The sequence below is a fragment of the Lissotriton helveticus genome, chromosome 10 (assembly GCF_964261635.1).
Source record: "Lissotriton helveticus chromosome 10, aLisHel1.1, whole genome shotgun sequence".
Taxonomy (NCBI): Eukaryota; Metazoa; Chordata; class Amphibia; order Caudata; family Salamandridae; genus Lissotriton; species Lissotriton helveticus.
In genome coordinates, this window is record NC_136071.1 from 1,187,820,606 (window position 1) to 1,187,836,954 (window position 16,349).

Genomic DNA, 16,349 nt, shown 5'->3' on the forward strand with positions numbered 1-16,349 from the left:
CTGATTAGCAGGATCCCAGTCAGACTAGTCAAAAACCAGCAAAACATCAGGAAAAAAGTTGGGGTAACCATGCAGTCAGATCCTACCTTCCTACAACAACATCATTTGAATACCTGTAAATGAAACATGCCCGTAGTAGTAGGGAAGCGCAAATGAAGTTCATTTGTTTCTAATTCTGAAGTTTGATGGACTCAAAGATAGGATCAAATCATATTAAGAGCCTTTACATAGTGATGTGCAAATGATAAACATTTGCTGAAAACTGATTTCCACACATTATTGTTGTGTGCTGTATAGTTGTCTCAGTAAAACTGCATATCATGTGAGTTGTGTTGCCACTTCTCCTGCTTGATGGGTGTGGCTCAAGTGCTTCACTTGGTTTTTGTGCGACGATTTGATGTTTCCAAAATTCTATGACTTATGTGATGTAACATTGATGGCAGCTCCAAGGTTCTAGCTGTTATGCCCAGGCTTACACATTTTTGGAATACCCCCTGCCAGTCCATACAGCTGGCTCATTCATGGAGTGCCAGCAGTGGTGATTGTGATACAGGTGTAGTCTGCCAGGGAGATTTGATGCCTCTTCTGAAACATGTTGGTTGACTTCAATGTATCCATTGAGAATACATCCAACCAGGACAGGTCACTCAGAGGAACTTCATGTTGCTGCTTTCTGATCAAGTTGGTAATTAAGGCATGTGTGAAGAACATTGTGTACTGGATTCTGCTTATTGTCTGACCATTATCCTTGACCCATAAATGAAACCCTAAGTGCTTCATTGATTACAACAGTGAAGGGAAAACTTCTAAGATGTCAGTCTCTGCACCTCCTGACCCCTGCCTGCATTGGCATTGTCTGGCTGTTGTATGGTGAGTGAAGCTATGACTCTAACCCAGGGGTGGTCAGTAGCCCATGGACCCCAAAACTATTGTCCTATCAAAAAGAGATCATACATGTATCTAGTTATCTTGCACTTTCTATCTTGGTTCAGTATCTCATCCTTGCAAACAACAATCCTTGCAGGTGTTGTGAATCTGTGTTCTTGCATGGATCCTCCTGAGACTTCCACATTTAGAAGTGATCATCCTTGTAGCCACTCGAGCTCCACCTGCATCCCTAAGAGTCCTTCAGGACATGATGAGGATGAGGGAATGATGACCCGTCATCTAATAATAAACATTTAATTCCTTGCTATTTTTCTCCCACAATTTGTCACCGCTAAGAGACTGAACAACCAAACAAATACCTATGAAATCACAGCATGAAAGTCCATAAAAGTTTATGTGGAATTAGTGTGTGTGGATTTGGGGGATAGGACAGCTCTAAACCCCTTTATAAACAGGCACCGCGCCAGAGTAACACTTTGCAAATTCTAATATTAATTTCAGACAAAGACCACAAGACAAAGCCGAGAAGGAACAAATCAGAGTGAAACAATAATTTCAAGTTTTGAGACTTTTAATATCACTTTGCCACTTTGTGTTGCTGCTTCCCGCCTTCAGGTAGTTGCTTGATTCCTGGCTGAATGATAAGGTGATTTTAAGTCAGACTACAGTTTATTTTTTAGAAGACCTGTTGAACAACAATGTCCAGTTGGATCCTGTTGGTGCTCAGTGAGTTATATTTGATTTTCCTGACTCCAGTGCTGCTGATCGTGTTTATTGATGCAGGTGAAGTGCAGGAAACACTAAACCACAGCTGTGTCTTAGAAACTACCGAGGAAAGGACATTAAGAAGAGATGGGACCCTGATCCTGGGTGCAATCCTGCAGTTTGGAGATGAGGCTCAATGTCCAATTCCTGATTTTACAGAGAAACCTCTTTTCATTAACTACAGCATGTACGTATTGTATCTCAGACTGATGTGTGCTTGTTGGTCAAATGGCTCTCTGTGCCCAGAGCATCACTCCGAAAGAGGCTTCATGTGTTTGCATTCCAGATGAATAATGGGAACATTTAAGTAACGAAAAGTACATTCTTCTGAGGGATTAGTGAAGTGGGGCAAAATATTAAACGTTTTCATGAACAAACCTGAAAGTGATAAAATCTAGATAGACACCCTCTTTCCTTCGATCGTAGATAATTATAAGACAGTGTTGCATTTTCAGAGTTACGTTTTTCTCCAAGATGTATTTGCTCTTCTTCTGAAAATAGTTTGTGATACACTTGAAAATGCCCCCTTGGCACCTTCTTTCTTAACTGACCGTTTTTACTTGCCAATGTTATCCTCTCACACCCCTTTCACTCCCTCCCCCTCTACACCTTTTACCTCATGTTATCTTCTCACTCACTCTCCTCTCTAAACCTTTTAGCTTATGTTATCTTCTTGCTCACCTCACCACTCACTCACGTCCCTACTCATTTTATTTCATGTTATCCTCTCACCATCCCTGTCACTCACTCTCCTCCCTACACCTTATAGCTCATGTTACCCTTTGCTCCCTCTATCACTCACTCTCCTCCACGATCTTTTAGCTCGTGTTTTCTTCTCCTCCTTGTATCACTCACTCTCCTCAATACCTTTTAGCTCATATTACCCTCTCCTCTATCATTCACTCACTCTCCTCTTCATCCTTTATCTCATACTATCCTCTCCTCCCTCTATCTCTCACTCTCCTGTACACCTTATAGCTCATGTTATCCTCTCCTCCATCACTCTCTTTCCTCTCAACATCTTTTAGTTCATATTACCCTCTCCTCCCTCTATCTCTCACTCTCCTCTATACATTTTTGTTCATGCTATCCTCTCACCATCTCAGTCACTCACTCTCCTCTCTATACCTTTTAGCTCATGTTATCTTCATCTCTTACCTTATCACCCACTTTTGTCCCTACACATTTTGGTTCATATTATCCTCTCGCCATGCTGTCACTCAATCTCTCCTCTCTACACCTTTTAGCTCATGTTCTCTTCTCACTCACCTTATCACTCAATCTTAACCCTACACATTTTAGTTTATGTTATCCTCTTACCATCTATGTCACTCACTCACTCACTCTCCTCGCTACACCATTTAGCTAATGCTATCCTCTCACCATCTTTTTCACTCACCTTCTCTCAACACATTTTAGCTCATGTTATCCTCTCACCCCCTCTATCACTCAATCTCTTCTAGCATCTTTTAGCTAATGCTTTCTTCTCCTCCTTGTATCACTCACTCTCATCTAAACCTTTTAGCTCAAGTTACCCTCTCTTCCATCACTCACTCACTCTCCACATATTTTAGCTCATGTTACCATTTCTTCTCCTCTCCTACCTCTACCTACCACTATACTCTTTTGGTTCATGTTATCCTCCCACATCTCTCTCACTCACCCTCCTTGCTAAACCTTTTAGTTCATGTTATCTTCTTGCTCACTTTATCACTCACTCGCTTCACTACATCTTTTCATTTATACTATCCTCTTACCCCCTATATCACTCACTCCCCTCTTTACAACTTTTAGCTTACACTATCCACTCACCCCCTCTATCACTCACTCCTCTTTCTACACCTTTTAGTTTGTTATCCACTCACTCTCCTTTATACCTTTCATCTCATGTTATCCTCTCACCCCTTTATCACTCACTCTCCTCACTACACATATAGCTCATGTTATCTTCTTGCTCAAATTAACATTCACTCTTCGCCACACCTTTTAATTTATGTTATCCTCTCACCCCCTCTATCATTCACTCTCCCCTCCACATCAACTAGCTAATGTTATCCTCTCACCCCCTCTATAACGCACTCTTCTCACTACACCTTTTAGTTTATGTTAGCCTCTCACCCCATCTATCACTCACTCTCCTCACTACCCCTTTTGCTTTTGTTACCCTCTGATCCCTCTATCACTCCCTCTCCATATACCGTTTGGCTCATGTTATCCTCTCCTCCTTTTATCACTCACTCTCCTTTCCACACCTTTTAGTTCATGCAATCCTCTCACCATCTCTATCACTCACTCTCCTCTCCTTTTAGTTTGTTTTATCCTCTGCTACCTCTATAACTCTCTCCTCCACCATCTTTTAGCTCGTGTTTGCCTCCTCTGTATCACTGGCTCTCTCCTATACACTCTTACCTCATGATGCCATCTGCTCCCTCTGTCATTCACTATCCACATCTATTAGCATGTCTTATCCTCTCCTCCCTCTATCACTCACTATCCTTTCCATATCTTTTAGTTCATGTAATCCTCTCGCCATCTCTATCACTCACTCTCCTCTACACACCTTTAAGCTTGGTATATCTCTCCTCTTTCTATCACAAACTGTCCTCTCTATGCTGTTTAACTTACATTATCCTCTCTTCCCTCTATATCTCACTTTCCTTTCTGCAAGATTTAGTTCCTGTTATCCTCTCCATCCTCTATCACTCATTCTCCTCTCTACTCCTTTAAACTCTTGTTATCCTCTCACCATCTCTATCACTTATTCTCCTGTCCATACCATTCAACTTTTGTTATCCTTTCACCCATCTATTATTCACTCTCCTCATACACCTCTTAGCTTATGTTATTCTCTCACCTTCTCTTTCACTCACTCTTCTCTCTACACTTTTTAGCTCATGTTATCCACTCACCCCCTCTATGACTCACTCTCCTCTATAAACCTTTTATCTCGTTGTATCCTTTCCTCCCTACAATTTTTTATTCCTGTTATCCCCTCCTCCCTTTATCACTCGCTGACCTCTCTATTCCTTTTAGTTCTTGTTATCCTCTCACCATCTCTATAACTCACTCTTCTCACAACACTTTTTAGCTCAAGTTATCTTTCGACCCAATGAAGCTCTTACTCTCTGCTCTATTCCTTTTCTCACTATTATCCTCTCACCCAGCTATCCCTCACTCTCTTTTCCACTCATTTTATATCATGTTAGGCTCTCACCATCTCTATCACTCACTCTCCTCTCTAACACCTCCTAGCTGATGTTATTCTTCCACCCCCTCTCACTCACTCCCCTCCCTATACCTTTAAACTCATGTTATCCTCTGCTCCCTCTATCACTCGCTCGCCACTCCAGATCTTTTAGCTCATTTTATCATTTCCTCCCTCTATCACTCACTCTCTTCTCTACACCTTTTAGTTTGTATTATCCTCTGCTCCCTCTATAGCTCTTTCCTCCACCATCTTTTAGCTCGTGTTTGCCTCCCCTCTTTGTATCACCGGCTCTCCCCTATACGCTCTTAGCTCATGCTGCCCTCTGCTCCCTCTACCACTCACTATCCACAAATTTTTCTTTCTCACTCACTCTCTATTCCACATCTTTTAGTTCATGTAATCCTCTCACCATCTCTATCACTCACTCTCCTCTCCACACCATTTAGCTTGTTGTATCTCTCCTCTCTCTATCACAAACTGTCCCCTCTATGCCGTTTAGCTTGATTTATCCTCTATTCCCTCTATATCTCACTCTCCTGTCTATAAGTTTTGGTTCCTGTTATCCTCTCCTTCCTCTATCACTCACTCTCCTCTCTATTCCTTTAAGCTCTTGTTATACTCTCACCATCTCTATCACGCATTCTATTTTGTCTATACCATTCAACTTTTGTTATCCTCTTACCCCCTTATTATTCAATCTCCTCATTACACCTATTAGCTTATATTATTCTCTCACCATCTTTTTCACTCACTTTCCTCTCTACACCTTTTAGCTCATGTTATCCACTCACCCCCTCTATCACTCACTCTCTTCTTTAAACCTTTTAGCTTGTTGTATCCTTTCCTCTCTACAACTTAGTATTCCTGTTATCCTCTCCTCCCTCTATCACTTACTCAACTCTCTACTCCTTTTAGCTCTTGTTATCCTCTCATCATCTCTATCACTCACTCTTCTCACAACACTTTTTAGCTCATGTTATTGTCGGACCCACTGAAGCTCTTACTCTCCGCTCTAATCCTTATGCCACATACTATCCTCTCACCCAGCTATCCCTCACTCTCTTCTCCACTCGTTTTAGTTCATGCTAGGCTCTCACCATCTCTATCACTCACTCTCCTCTCTAACACCTCCTAGCTGATATTATCCTTCCATCTCCTCTCCCTCACTCTCCTCTCTATACCTTTAAACTCATGTTATCCTTTCCTCCCTCTATTACTCGCTTGCCACTCCAGATCTTTTAGCTCATTTTATCATTTGCTCCCTCTATCACTCACTCTCTTCTCTACACCTTTTATTTTGTGTTATCTTCTGCTCCCTCTATCACTCTCTCCTCCACCATCTTTTAGCTTGTGTTTGCCTCCGCTCTTTGTATCACTGGCTCTCCCCTATACACTCTTAGCTAATGCTACCCTCAGCTCCCTCTATCACTCACTATCCACATCTTTTAGCACGTGGTATCCTCTCCTCCCTCTATCTCACACTTTCCTCTCTACACCATTTAGATCATAATATCCTCTTGCTCCCTATATCAACACTCTCCTTCCTTCAACTTTAAAGTCCTGTTATCTTCTCATCTCCCTTAATTACTCACTGTCTTCTCTTCTCCTTATCTCACCTACTTCTGGAGACATGTATGCATTAGTTTTGTTTTGCATTTAAGAGTTCTTTAGAGTGCTCCTGTACCTAAAGAATTAGTGCACTTTTCAATAACCTGTGAGAAAGTACAACCATAGTGAACACTAATGACACAGAGAAACAGGGCAATAAAGTCAAGTTAGTAAAATCATAATCTGGAATGGTGACCAGGTTTAGTGGGTGGCGCAGTTGTTTAGGTGCAACCAGAGAAGGTTATTGAAGAGCCCAAACTTGCTTAATCACTCCCTCCCTCCTTCATGCAGTTGAAGGATTCACCACTTCTCCAAGCTCCAGAAACAAACCAGACAAAAGCTTTCTGTCCCTCAAGAGTAAAGGTTGCAACATGTGCATTAGGACCAAAGGATGAGTATGCATTAGAAGCCAATACAATAAGAAGAAAGCATGTTTTGTTTCTTGGGCCCTGCAGCGCTTTCCGTATGGCAGAGTTTACCAGCAGATGAAGGAGAGCAGACCACATCCCACTTTTTGGAGTCAATCAACAATCAATCAGAGTTTGTAAAGTGTGGTTACTCAACCGTGAGGGTTTGAAGGTGCTGGGACGGGAGGGGGGCAGATCCATCTACACTAAGCTGTTCCGTTGAAGAGCCAAGTCCTGAGGTCCTTCCTGAATGTGGTCATCGATGGGGATTATTTGAGATGGGTCGGCAGGGTGTTCGAGGTCTTGGCGGCGAGGTAGGTTCTGTCTTGTGGATCCAGGGGGCAGTGTCCAGGGCCTTCTGGGTTGAGCCGAGATGTTTGGTGGAGATGTGGAAAGCAAGGCGGTGGTTCAGGTATGCTAGTCCTGCGCTGTGGAGGGATTTGTAGGCATACATGAGAAGCTTAAAGGTTATCCTTAAGTTAACTTGAAGCCAGTGGAGTTTTCGGAGGTGTTCGGAGATGTGGCTGTGGTGATGGATGTCGAGAAACAGTCTGGTTGCAGCATTTTAAAGTTTCTGAAGTTTCCGGAGTAGTTTTTGGGTAGAGTGCATTGTCGTAGTCGACTCTGCTGCTGATGAGTGCAAGGGTGACTGTTTTCCTGAATTCAGTTGGGATCCATCTGAATGTCTTGTGAAGCAGGCGGAGCGTGTGGAAGCATGAGGAGGCGACGGCGTTGATCTGATGGTTCATTGTGAGCAAGGAGTCCAATAGGATGCTGATGCTTTGTGCACGGTCTGTGGGGGTGGACGAGGTTCTCAGAGTGGAGGGCCACCAGGAGTCATTCCATGTTGAGGGCCCTAGGATGAGGACTTCATTCTTGTCCGACTTCAGTTTGAGGAAGCTGCTCTTCATCCAGGTGGCGACGGTCTTCATTCCTCTGTGGAAGTTGCTTCTGGTTGTTGTTGGTTCATTAATGAGGGAGAGGATCAGTTGGGTGTCATCGGCGTAGGAGAGGATGTTGAGTTCTAGTTCCTGACGATGGTTGCGAGGGGGCCATGTAGATGTTGAAGATGGTGGGGCTCAGGGAAGAACACTGAGACACTCCGCAGTGGATCTCTATGGATTTGGAGAGGAATGAGGTAGTCTGACTCACTGCATTTGTCCGGTGAGAAAGGAGTGGATCCAGTCCAGGGCCTTAACCCGGATGCCAGCATCTTGGAGACTCTTGATTAGGGTGCAGTGGGAAGGGGTGTTGAAGATGGCTGAGAGGGCCAAGAGGATGAGGGCTGCAGTTTTGCCTCGGTAGAGGAGGGAGTGGATTTTGTCAGTGGCGGTCTCAGTGCTGTGGTTGCTCTTGAAGTCAGATTGGGAGATGTCCAGGATGTGATTTGCTTCAATGAATTCAGAGTCGGGTGTTCATGTCCTTCTAGATGACTTTGGCTGGGAAGGGAAGAAGGGAGATGGGTCTGAAGTTCTTGAGGTCTGTCGGGTCGGCGGATGGTTTCTTTAGTAGAGGGTTGATCACCTGGGAAGATGACAGTCTGGATGGATCTGTTGACAGTGCTGCAGAGCTTGGGGGCGATGGCTGTGGCTGCTCTGTGGAAGATGTGGTACGGACATGGGTCCGAGGGGGGTCCGGATTTGATGCTCTTCATGGTCTTGAGAGTGTCATCAGAGGTGAGAGGGGTTCAGCTGTGCAGGATCTGTTGGGGTGCGGCGTGGTAGGGTGCGGTGGTGTCGAGCTTGGTGGGAGGGTCTTGGGTTTTGAAGCTGTCGTTCATAAGCCTTATCTTGTTGTGGAAGAATGTGCTGAGTTTGTCGCAGAGGTCTTAGGAGGGTGGGACGTCTGTGGTCTTGCTGTTGGTTGAGCCTGGCAAACTCCCTGATCATGGTGAAGAGTACTTTACTTTTGTATGTGTTGGTATTTGTTCTGACCTGGAGGGCCGTCTGCTTAGTGGTTTTGATGAGGAGTTGTTGTGTGGTGACTGCGGCTTTGAAGGCAGTGTGTGTCCTCAGGAGTGTGAAAATAACATTTAAAAAGAATACATTGTGACCAAAAGCATCCTTTGCCAGAAGAAGAGGTGTTGCTCCTTTTAAACACAATGTCACTCAGTCAGTCCCTTCTTCCAATAATAAAGTTGTGCAGCAAAGACATGTCTGTTAGCCAAATCAAAATATCTTTTGCAAGAGATGCTCTGGCAACTACCAACTGGGATTCAGGGTCAAGCAGCAATGTAAAGGAGAGAAGAACGCTTCCAGTGAGAAGCCATTCCAGTTCATACCAGCGCAGATGTTTCTGATGCTTAACATCGATGACATGTTCTCTAGTGCATGTTGTTAATGTAACTAACTCATACAATATGTTAAGTGGAGAGAGCACCAGAAGGATCCCAAATCAAAGCTTCATGTAAATATTAAAGAATGGACCTGATTTGCAAAGGTAAATATACGTGTGTATTATTACTCTGGTGCTTATTCACTTCTGCACCAAGGTGTAACTATCTCCTTATTTATTTTCTATTCAAGCTTTTCAAGTGCAGATTTTCACTTAGGTGTAGACTTTCATTCTCTACCCCTGCGAATGAGTTGGTGGAGCCTACCCACATAGTATTTTGCGCTGAAATGAAATGCAAAGAAATGTCATGATCATCTTTTATGTGCAGCCTCTTTGACAGAGAACTCAGCCACCTTGGTGGGGACCTCGATTGGTAGGGAACAGGTGAATACTGTATACATGACCCAAACCACATACACCACTTCATTTCAAACTGCACACATCTCACACCCAAGGCTCAACCATCAGAAACCACCATCAGCCTCAAATGTTCAGACAACACCGAAGAGTAAAAGGAACAGCAGTTAGGAGACAGCCCATATAGTACAACTTTTGGTTTAAACACTACACACAACAGCATAGTCTTAATCCTTTCACTCTGACTGAAGTGCAGATGGAAGCCTTGTGCCAGGAGTTTAATGCACTGGGGGAGGAGGAGTGCCCTGTAAGGGGAAATTAAGATAAAATGGCAGCACGAGAAAAAGTTTGTCCTGTCAATACTTCAACTAGGAAAAGTTGGGAGCCATCTTGGGCCTTGGCTTCAGCCGTGTCCCTGAAAAAAGGTTAAAAAAGAAAAGGGGGTAGGGTAGCAAAACCCTGACCTCTTAGCTCTATTTCTCAGGTCGGCAAAAAAGCATTTTTAAATTATTTGCTGAAAATAACGGCCAATCTGCGATGCTGCGCTTGTTTTGGAAGTAGCCCCCGGGTGGGCTAGGTCCTGGGGGCATAATTTAAAAAAAGGAGGGGGGTGTAGAGGGCCCCCCATTCAGAAGTTCAATAATCCCCAGGGACCACCACCTCCCCGGCGCTATAGAAACAGTAATGGGGCGTGCATTCACCCCTTGCCCCACAGACCACAAACTACCCATGGCAAAAAACAGTTAATAGGAGGCTTCGCAGACCCCTGAGGCCCACAGGGACTACCAGATCCCTGTGGGCCACATGGGGACCTCCACCTTCCCAGAGCTGGCCCTGAAAAGTAAATGAGGGGGTTGTGTGGCCCTCCCTCCTTAAGCCATTAATGGCCTTGGGTACAGCCGCCACCCAGGGCCCGCTTAAAGGTGAGAAATTAGCAGAAAGAGGCAAAATAAATGTCAGCAACGAACAGGAACAGACAGAATAGAGGTCAGAAACTGGCAGAAAGAGGCAAAATAGAGGTCAGAAACTAGAAGAAAAGGAGAATAAAGGTAAGAAATTAGTAGAAAGAGGCAGAATAAAAGTCAGAAGGGAGCAGACAGAGGTAGAATAAAGGTCAGAAAATAACAGAAAGAGGTAAAATAGAGGTCAGAAACCAGCCGCAAGATGCAAAATAAAGGTGAGAAATGAGCAGAATAAGGCAAAATAAAGGTAAGAAGGGAGCAGAAAGAAGCAAAATAAAGGTTAGGAGTGAGCATAAAGAGACAAAATAATGGGCAGCAGAAAGAGCAGAAAGATAGAGGTGAGAAATGAGCAGCAAGATGCAAAATAGAGGTCATAAATGAGCAGCCGAAGACAGAATATATGTCAGGAGTGAGCAGAAAGGAAAAATAATGGGCAGAAAGAGGCAACATAGAGGACAGGAGCAAGCAGAGAAGAGGCAGGAAAATTAGCAGAGGAGGCACAACACGGAATGCAGCAGAAAGCAGCAGACAGCAGGCAAGCTGAACAAGAGGGCCGACTACTTATTTTACAGCATACCTACTAACAAACCCACTCATATAATCACGCAGATACTAACTGATCCACTCAAGCACCCACTTATAGACCCACTCAGAGACTCATGCACCCACTGATAGACACACTCAGACTGTCATATACCCACTCACAAATCTATTCAAGCACTCATTCATCCACTCACAGACTGACTGAGTAATGCATACACATATTCACAGACCAACTCAGAGACTCACATCAACTCACATACTCATGCATCCACTCACAGACTTACTCAGACACTTATATACCCACTCCCAGCTCCACTCAGACACATGAACACACACTCTCAGCGACTCTTGCACACTCTCACAGACCCACTCAGACACTCATCCAGCCACTCACAGATCCACTCAGAGACTCATGTACCCACTCCGAAGACTCGCTCAGACATGGACCCACTCATAGACCCATTCTGAGACTCACACAACCACTCACAGACCCATTCAGACACTCAAACACTCACTCACCCACTAAGAGACTCATACACCCACTCACTACCCTTACAGCCACTCACACACACACACTCTCAAAGGTTAGAGGTTACAGTTAAAAAAATAAAAAAAATTGAAACCATTAAAATTAACTAAAAACATCAAAGGTTACAGGGTCTTTATAGGCAGAAAATAGAATTTTACAAAAACATTGAAATCCGGTGAAAAAAAATAAGATTACAGGGATGTTATAATTAGGCTCAGATTTCACTCTTACGAAACAATTGAAATTCTGCAGTTATAGTTACCTGAGCTAACTATAACTTATACCCCTACAATGCACTGCTTTTAACCTAACATATTACATCACTCATGACATGGTCAGTGACATCACTGATGACATCATTGACGACATCTCAAATGACATCACTGATGACCGCTGATGACATCATCTGCAGACCCACTTACATACCCACTCATATCCCCATACAACCTCTCATACACCCATTTACAGTCCCATTCAACTAGTAACACACACACTCACTCATACATACAGCCACTCACACAACCACAACCAGACCCATACAACTACTCACATACCCACAAAACCATTCACATACTCACTCACAGACCATATAGCCACTCACACACTCACTTACATATCTATTGTTAGAATTGGGAGTCTCTAGTAGGCACAGGTAGGTACTTGTGACAAATAGAGACCCTCTCCTCTAGTCAGGGTAAGGGGGTACACTCCTAAAATAACCCCTGCTCACACCCTTGGTAGCTTGACACGAGCAGCAAGGCTTTATCTCAGAGGCGTTGTAAGTTAAGCATGTGTGACCACATACAGTAACCCAATGATAACACTACAAATGGACACCACACAAGGTTTTATATAAAAAATAAGTATTTTTCATATAGAGTTACCAAGAGACCAATAAACGACAAAAAAATCCACAGTACTATTAGATTTCAGGAGTTCTGGTTAAAAAAGGCTTAAATCCCAGCTCTGTGCGAGTCAGTAGCCTTGTCCAGCTACAGTGTTGCTGAAATAACGCAGAGTCCAACAGATCCAGTGGACTGTGATGATCCGGGCCCACTCAAATGTCGACAGACACAGTCACAGTACCTTTTACTTGATGTGGCCGGCAACGACGTGCGAGACGGTTTCGGTGTTCGTCACGGTGCTGAAAAGAAAGCGTTGCAGGACGCGTTGTCCCTCAATGCGGTGCAGGCAGGGGCCCATTGACAGAGTTGGTGAATCCAAGTCGTGCGATAAGGTGCTTCATTGCGGTGCTTCCAGCTTGCGGTGCGGTGACCAAGCCGAAGTTCGGGAGCTGGCGTCGATCAGTCCGGACAGCGGTACAAGTCGGGCAGTGCGTTGCAAAGCATGCGAGGCGGTGCCTAACTTCGGTGCAATCACAGGACTCTAAGGCAGCAGCATTGACCACGTCGGTCAGACCAGTACAAGTTGGTGTAGCGAGGCTTTGCGCATTGTGGTATCCTTCCAGTCGCAGTGCAGGCAACGGCTCGGTGACGTCGTCAGGACGGAGTTGGTGAGCCAGCATTGTGGAAGGCAGGCACAGCCCTATTCAAGGTTCAGGTGCAACTCCTCCCTCCCATCTAGATGCAGATCTCTCTATTCACTACTGGGCTGACCCATCCTGTCTCTTGGAATCCCCCAGCCCTGTCACTCGCAAAATCAGACAAAGGAATACACAACCTATCAGAGGCAGGCTTTGGATAGTAAGACAAGCAAACACCTACTTTCTAAAAGTGGTATTTGCAAACACAGAATACTAAAATAAACGTTACTAAAAGATGTATTTTATTATTCTGAGTGTAGGCATACTAAACTGGAATTTCTACCATGTTCTCTGAGTCGGTTAGGATTATAAAATGTAAAAATTCTAACTGCCCATTCTGGCCTATGGAGAACAGGTAGCCTTGAAATAGTGAACAACGAAAATGGCTGTAATTCACTATTAGGACATGCCACACACATCAGGGCTTGTCCTACCTTATATTTACACTGCACCCTGCCCAGTCAGCATGACAGTTCCAGACCGCACGCAGGTTCTGCAATGGCAGACCTTAGACACATTTTGCAAGGCCGCTTCTGTGGGTGGCACAGCCAGTGCTGCAAGCCCACTAGCAGCATTTGGATTTACACGCCCTGGGCACACTCAGTGCACTGTACAGGGTCTGACATGTAAACCAAATAGTCAATCTTGAAGTCACTAATTCATACATCAATTTACAATAGGGAGAGCATATGCGCTTTAGCACTGATCAGCAGTGGTAACGTGCCCAGAGTCACAAAATAGCCAAAAACCGGACATAAAAAATATAGGAGGAAGGCAAAATGTTCAGGGATGACCTGGAAAAAAGGGCCAAGTCCAACACAACCCCCTTCCAGCCAAAACGCAGGATAGACCAATGACTACCTTGATGGGCTTCCCTGCTTCGGGCGATAGAACCTGGACCTGGCCCACAACAGCAGGGACATATTCCAATTCTACTCCAATCTGAACCTATTTCAATTCCTCTGTCCATACTCTCAGGGACCACCAAGCTAATCCATGGGGAACCCTTCTCTTCACCTGTGGACACCACCTGTGCAGCATCTAACCTTAACTTGCTCACAGTTGTGTCCCAACAGACAGACAGCAGGTCACAGTGCCACTGACAGTAGTCAGGGATGAGACCCAGGCCCTATGCCTTTCAGGGCTCTCAAACCTCTGTGGCATCAGAGAGTGGGGGGCAGTAGCCCCAGGTGCTTGGCACCCTTTGTCCACTCTCCTTCCGGTCAGGTCAGGTATGACATCCTGGCACTGACCCACCAACCCCAGGCCTGAACCCGGTGGCTGGACCAGAGACTGGCGTGGGCTCTCCCATACCCCGTCCTCCTCCTTGGGGCTCTGTACCCTCCCACCTGGAGCGGTACCCCCTTCAAGAATTGTCAGGGTACGTGTAGCAGGTGTTCTGCACAATTCGCCCACCAGTTCAGGGGTTCTATCCTGCAACTGGGTTACCAGGTCAGGGGGTACACCCTGAACATGGCCTTCCAACCCAGGGTCTGTAGTGTAGTTCCTATATTCCCAATTGGCTCTGAGCATTGGAATAACATAAACGATAGTTTAGACGTAGGACTGAAGTCGACTAGGTCTCTATTGAATATGTTAGACTTAACTGTGTATGCCAGCTAGCTCAGATGTCACTAGAAACTTTCTCGAATACACAAGAAGGGATTAGTTTCTGACAACCATATAACATGACAATTTTGTTCCCCCAGAATAAGGAATATATCTCCAGAGTCGCGGAAACAATAGATGGCTATTTCACTCAGTCAATCGTGCATGCTTCGTTTCACCAGAAGTGCAGAGAAATAGAGAGATGGGCTTTTTCAATAAAAAGGTTATTTATTGAGCAGTCTTCTTTCCCATGCAAGAGAAGTGAATTGCTACAATCGCAATACTTGTCATAAAGTAAAGTGCGTACAGTAAAAGGAGTATTTCGAAATAATACTGTAAAAGCATTTATATGGTTTCTAAGCCATAAGATACATAAAATAGATAAAATACATAAAATGATAAATAATGACTAAAAGTACTCACCTGGTGCATCTAAAATACGCCTACCCCGGTGTACCTAACCTAAGTCTAGTACAAGGGAAGAAGTAAGTGAGGTGTAGCTTGAGTTAAATAGTTTCTGCCAAGAATCTATCCAAGAATTCTCTACGGGTCTAATCAGCTCCGTACCTTGGTCATAGAATGAAGGAGGTCTTGTTCTCTCTCTCAGGACTCGATCTCCCAGTAAACCGCAAGGGTAGCAGGGAAACACTGGAGCTGGATTTCTCGGCAGGAGGAAAGACAGCGTCTCTCTCAGTGCGTCAGCAGGGAGGGTCGGCTTCCTTCGGCACTCGCATACAGCAGGGAGTCGGCAATTAGTTAGTCGATCTGCTCCAAAACCACTGTGTGTTTGTTAGGGCAGATCTGGGCATATTTATACCTGGAAGGTGCCGAGTTTGACGTAAGGGTGGACATAATAACGTCACTAAGAACTCGAAGTTCTATACACACTCCAGGAGTTCTGGGACGAATCAATACTGAAGCAGGGGGAATTCCCGTACTGCTGAAGGCTGGTTGTCTCCAAGAACTCGTTGTACTCTGGGAGCTTAGTGGAAGTAGCCATGCCGTATTTGGACTGCATTGGCTGTGTCTAAATATGGTTATGATTCTTATGCCTATATAAGGATATGATAAGTTATATCTATATAAGGGCATGAATCGAGAAATTTACACTAGAGCCCTAGATACGTTACAACACCCACTCCACGTAGAATGTCCTTCTTTACTAAATACTAAGCAGTTATAACATTTCTAAGCATGTGTTTACAATCCCACCCCAATAATACATAAAATGCATATGAAATGGTTTGTACATGAAAAATGAGTATTGTACTGTACGTTTTCTAAGCAGTGTTATCATTCAAAATAATGCATGTAGTTTTACATTTGAAATGTTGGCTGAATGATTCATGAAAATTACATTTATGAAATGGCTCTTAATACAGAAGAGAAGGTCGAGACCATTTTATCACAGATTTATATAATACTGTACATGTGCGATTCCTTAATTGTGAAAAATAAGGAATCGCAATTAAGGAATCGCAAAATTCAATGCATCAAGAAATCGCAAAAAAAATGTGATTTCTTAATATTCCTTAATTGCGACTCGCAAATGGCGAGTCGCAATTAAGGAATACCTCCCCATTCATTCCTAAGGGCC

The 16,349-nt window shown here is 44.2% G+C and overlaps 1 long non-coding RNA gene across 2 annotated transcripts in view; it reads left to right on the top strand.

Annotated features, from left to right (window-relative positions):
- The window catches only part of LOC144785674 (uncharacterized), a 157,506-nt gene that overhangs the window by 57,837 nt on the left and 83,320 nt on the right, over nucleotides 1–16,349 (top strand). For both annotated transcript variants that reach the window (XR_013602017.1, XR_013602016.1), the window contains exon 6: nucleotides 1,672–1,840. This is a non-coding gene — a long non-coding RNA (uncharacterized LOC144785674). The remainder of the gene's footprint in view (nucleotides 1–1,671; nucleotides 1,841–16,349) is intronic.